Source organism: Aethalodelphis obliquidens, unplaced genomic scaffold (assembly GCF_003676395.1).
Source record: "Aethalodelphis obliquidens isolate GAN/ISIS:26980383/991018 unplaced genomic scaffold, ASM367639v1 scaffold84, whole genome shotgun sequence".
In the NCBI taxonomy this organism is placed as follows: Eukaryota; Metazoa; Chordata; class Mammalia; order Artiodactyla; family Delphinidae; genus Aethalodelphis; species Aethalodelphis obliquidens.
In genome coordinates, this window is record NW_020838028.1 from 2,724,734 (window position 1) to 2,730,733 (window position 6,000).

The 6,000-nt window shown below is 38.1% G+C and overlaps 1 protein-coding gene across 9 annotated transcripts in view; it reads right to left on the reverse strand.

Moving 5' to 3' along the window:
* Positions 1-6,000, reverse strand: part of TMEM117 (transmembrane protein 117) — a 558,938-nt gene that overhangs the window by 349,079 nt on the left and 203,859 nt on the right. The gene's annotated exons all lie outside the window — the stretch shown is intronic.

Genomic DNA, 6,000 nt, shown 5'->3' on the forward strand with positions numbered 1-6,000 from the left:
TAAAGATTCTAATTGGATCTCAAAACTAATTTACTGTTTACTTCATTTGTATGTGATGTTCTCCTTATAACATCATTACCATGGAGAGAGGGACCACATTACAAAGGTAACAATGTAAATCGCTGCCCCACTTTTCAATAGGGAAGAACAAATCTGACTCCATATTGGGTCCATTTCTTTTACTTTAACCTCTGTATTCTATTGCTTTTGCTACAAGTTAAGAATGCTGCCTGTAGTGCGAAATATACAGGATAGTCCATTCTCAAGGCTCTGACTTTAAAGGTATAACACTTGCCCATTTACATAGAGATAAAACGTTGCAGAACAGAGAATAACACTTGTCATCAACAACATTTGTCCTCAACAACATTTGTCCTCTTGCAGGTTTACAGGAACATCATGACCTGACGTACCTGGACAGATGCAAGAATAAAGGATTCTGACACCAAGAAGTCTGCAACAACCAACCACCCCCCTCCCCTTTTAGTATAAAAGAAGCCTGAATTCTAACCAGGTAAGATGGTTCTTTAGGACACTAGTCCACCATCTTCTCGGTCTGCTGGCTTTCCAGGTAAAGTCACTATTCCTTGCCCCAACAACTCGTTTCTCACTTTACCGGTCTATCATGTGGCAAGCAGTACAAACTTGAACTCAGTAACAACTTTACTGAATTTCAGCTACATTTGTTTATCTGCACAAGAGTGGGATTTCTTCTTTATCTCTTTTCTGTTGCTTACCACATGAACTCTTTCTTGATTACAAGGAAAATTTCAGTTCAACACTTTTTATGAAGTTCCCTACCCTGAATGATTTTCTGGAGTTTTATCTTTTCGAAATAAAAAATATAATCCTATAATCATATATATATTTCTCTATGAATTATTTATCCAATATTTTCAAGAAGTAATAATGACTGGGTGGCCGAGATGGTATATATAGTAGGGAGACCCTAAGTTTAACTCCTCCCATAGACTCACCAAAATTACCGCTATTTACAGAATAACTACTGATGAGCATGACCTGAATTTTAGCAGAAAAGGTCTTCTATAACCAAAGATTAAAAAAAAGAAACACAATAAGCTGGCAGCAAGGGCAGAGACCCAGTATGATCAAGACCCACACCCCTAGGTAGGCAACCCACGAACATGAGGAAAATCACAATTGCTGAGGTTCTCCCCAAGGTGCAAATTGTCTTAGCACTGCATTGGGTTCCCCAGCCTAGTGGTCCTGCACAGGACAGCAGGGACTTGTGTACAGGAGAGCCAGAGGGCTAAAGGAAACAGAGACTCTGCTCTTAGAGGGCACATGGAAAATCTCACACACTGTGAGACCCAGTGCATATGCAGTAATCTTAAGGAGCTTGGGTGAGACCCAATTGCTGATCTTGGAGAGCCTCCCAGAGAGGCAGGAGGCATCTGGGACTCCCCACGGGGACACAGACATTGGTGAGAGCCCTTTTAGGGAACTCCTTCTACCACGAGGACACTGGTGCTGGTAAGCACTATTTAGGAATCTTCTCTCTAGCTTATTAGTGTGAGGGCTTACCCACCCACCAGCTGGTTGGCACCAGTCATGGGACTCCCCCAGGCTGAGCAGCCAGCCTTGCAGGGACTTAGTTCTGCCCACCAGCGGGCTGGCAACATCTCTGGGTCCCCTGGGGAACTGCTGCCAGCTGCTGCAGGACCTGGTCCCCACCACCAGTGGGCCAGCACCAGTCCCAGGACACCCTGGCCCATGCAGTCATCAAACTGGGACTCAGCTCTGCTCAGCAGCCGGCTAACTTCCAGTCCTGGGACCCCCAAGTCCTACAGTCAACTGCATTAGGACCCAGACCCACCCACCAGAGGACCAGGAGCTACCACACGAGACAGGGTCTGACAGCCAACCAGGCAGGGCAGCATGCCCATAGTAGTCATTCTCACCACAACAGGAGGCCCACACAGTCCACATAGGGGGCACCCCAAGAGGATGTAGCTCTAGTGACCAGAGGTGAATGTACTGCTGGGCCCCAAAAAATGTCTCCTACATGAGACCCCTTCTACAAGATCAGGAAAGGTAACCAATCTACCTAATACATAGAAATGAAAACAGAAAATTAGCCTAAATGAGGTGACAGAAGAATATGTTCCAAACAAAGAAACAAACTAAAACACCAGAAGAAGAACAAAGTTAAGTGAAAATAAGCTCTACCTGGTGAAGACTTCAAAGTAATGATAATAAAAATGCTCAACAAACTTTAGGAGAAAATGGATGAATATGGTGAGAAGCTTAACAAAGAGTTAGAAAATATAAAGAAGAACCAAACAGAGCTGAAGAATACAATAACCAAAATAAAAAGTACACTAGAAGGAATCAATAGCAGATTAGATAATACAGAAAATAGATTGGCAATCTGGAAGATAGAGTAGTGGAAGTCACCCAAACTGAACAGAAAAAAAAAGAGAGTTTTTTTAAAAGGAGGAAAGTTTAAGGGACCTTTGGCACAACATCAAGCATAAAAACATTTGCATTATAGGGATCCCAGAATGAGAAGAGAGAGAGAGAAAAGAGCAGAGAAATTTTGAAGTTCTCTAAAAATTTCTCTAACCTGGGAAAGGAGACAGACATCCAGGTCCAGGAAGCACAGTGTCCCAATTGAGAAGAACCCACAGAGATCCACACCAAGACTCATTGTGATTAAAATGGTAAACATTCAAGATAAAAACTGAAACTTGAAAGAAGCAGGAGAAAGCAGCTAGTTTCATACAAGGGAACTCCCGTAAGACAACCAGTTGACTTTTCAGCAGAAATTCTGCAGGCCAGAATGAAGTGGCATGATATATTTTAAATGATGAAAGGAAAAAAACCTATAACCAAGAACACTATACCAGGCAAGGGTATTCAGATTTGAAGGAGAGATAGAGTTTTACAGAGAAACAAAAGTTAAATGAGCTTAGCACTACTAAACAAGCTTTACAAGTGACTTCTCTAAGCAGAAAAGAAAACAACTAGAAATATGACAATTATGAAAGGAAACATCTCACTGGTAAAGGCAAACATACAGGAAAGGTAGTAGATCAACCACATATAAAGCTAGTAGGAATGTTAAAAGACAAAAGTAGTAAAATCATCTATGTACACAATAAGTACTTAAGGGATACACAAGATAAAAAGATATAAAATATGATGTCAAAACATTACAAAACTGAAAGTTAGTAGAAGGAAGGAAGTAATAAAGATCAGAGTGGGAATAAATGAAACAGAGACTAAAAAAATAGAAAAGATCAATGAAACAAAGGTCTTGTTCTTTAAAAAGATAAACAAATTTGATAAACCTTTAGCCAGACTCAAGAGAAAAAGAGGGCCCAAATAAATAAAATCAGAAATGAAAGAGAAGTTACAACTGACACGACAGAAATATAAAGGATAATAAGAGATTACTATGAACAATTATATGACAACAAAATGGACAACCTAGAAAAATGGATAAATTCCTAGAAATGTACAATCTCTAAGACTGAAGCATGAAGAAATAGAAAAAACAGAACAATTACCAGTAATGAAATTGAATCAGTAATCAAAAAATTTTTCAAAAATAAAAGTCCAGGATGAGACAGTTTCACAGGTGAATTCTACCAAACATTTAAAGAGTTAACACCTATGCTTCTCAAACTATTCCAAACAAATTGAAGAGGAAGGAATGCTTCCAAATTCACTTTATGAGTCCAGCATCACCCTGACACTAAAATCAGACCACAAAAGAAAAATTATAGGTCAATATCACTGATGAAGATAGACACAAAAATCTTCAACAAAATATTAAGAAACCAAATTCAACAATTATAAAAAGGGTCATAACATCATGATCTAGTGGGATTTATTTCAGGGACACAAGGATGGTTCAATATCTGAAAATCAATCAATGTGATACACCACATTAACAAATTGAAAAATAGAAATTGTATGATCATCTCAATAGATGCAGAAAAAGCTTTTGACAAAATTAAACATTTATCTATGTTGAAACTCTCAACACAGTGGGTATACAGGGAACATAATACAATAAAAGCTAAATATGGCAAACATACAGCCAACATTATACTCAATAGTGAAGAGATGAAAGCATTTCTTCTAACATAAGGAACAAGAAAGGATGCCTAATCTCACCACTTTTTGTAACACAGTTTTGGAAGTCCTAGCCACAGCAGTCAGACAAGAAAAAAAATAAATAAAAGGAATCCAAATCAGAAAGAAAGAAGTAAAAGTGTCAGTTTGCAGATGGCATGATACTGTATATAGAAAATCCTAGAGACAATGCCAAAAAAAATTAGAACTAATAAATAAAGTTTCCAGATACAAAATTAATATACATAATCTGTACACTAACAACAAACTATCAGAAATGGAAATTAAAATAATCTCACTTGGGCTTCCCTGGTGGCACAGTGGCTGAGAGTCCTCCTGCCGATGCAGGGGACACACGTTCATGCCCTGGTCCGGGAAGATCCCACATGCCGCGGAGTGGCTAGGCTCGTGAGCCATGGCCGCTGAGCCTGTGCGCCCAGAGCCTGTGCTCTGCAACGGGAGAGGCCATAACAGTGAGAGGCCCGCGTACCACAAAAAAATAAATAAATAAAAAAAATTAAAAATCTCATTTACAATTGCATCCAAAAGAATAAAATACCTAAGAATATATCTAACCAAGGAGGTAAATACCTGTACTGGGAAAACTATAAGACATGGATGAAGGAAATTGAAGGCAACACAAAAAAAATGGAAAGATAGATCATGCTCATGGATTGGAAGAATTAATATTGCTAAGATAACTATACTCCACATGGCAATCTACAGATACAGGGCAATCACTACCAAAACACCAATAGAATTTTTCATAGAACTAGAACAAATGATTCTAAAATTTGTATGGTAACACAAAAGACCCCAAATAAGCAAAACAATGTTGAGGAAGAAGAACAAAGCAGGAGGTATCATGATCCCTGACCTCAAAGTATACTACAAAGCTAAAGTAATCAAAAAAGTATAGTACTGGCACAAAAACAGCCAGGTAGATCAATGAAACAGAATAGAAATTTCAGAAATAAACCTACAGTTATATGATCAACTAATCTACAAAAAGGCCAAGAATATACAATGAAAATAAGACAACCTCTTCAATAAATGGTGTTGGGAAAACTGGACAGCTACATGCAAAAGAATAAAACTGGACCACTTTCTCACAGCATATACAAAAATAAACTCAAAATGGATTAAAGATTTAAATGTAAGTCTTGAAACCATAATATTCCTAAAAGAAAACATAGGGAGTACACTCTTTGACATCTGTCATAGCAATATTTTTTTGGATCTGTCTCCTCAGGCAAGGGAAACAAAACTGAAAATAAACAAATGGGGCTACATCAAACTAAAAAGTTTTTTCACAGCTGAGGAAACTATCAACAGAACGAAAAGGCAGCCTACTGAATGGTAGAAGATATCTGCAAACAATTTATCTGATAAGGGGTTAATATCTAAAATACACAGAGAACTCATACAACTCAACACGAAAAAAACTACCAGAGTTAAAGAGGACCTGAATAGACATTTTTTCAAAGACATACAGATGGCCCACAGACACATGAAAACATGCTCAACATCACTAATCATCAGGTAAATGTAATCAAAATCACAATGAAATACCACTTCACACCTGTCAGAGGTCTATTATCAAAAAGACAACAATTAACAACTGTTGGCAAGGATGTGGAGAAAAGGGAACCCTTGTGCACTGCCTCTGGGATTGTAACTTGGTACAGCCACTATAGAAAACAGTACAGAGGTTCCTCAAAAAATTAAAAATAATTCCATTTCTGGGCATCTTTTGAAGAAAATAAAAACACTAATTTGAAAAGATACATAACCCCTATATTCATTGTAGCATTATTTACAATAGCCAAGATATGGAAGCAACCTAAGTGTCCATCCATAGATGAATGGTCAAAGAAGACATGGCGTGTGTGTATA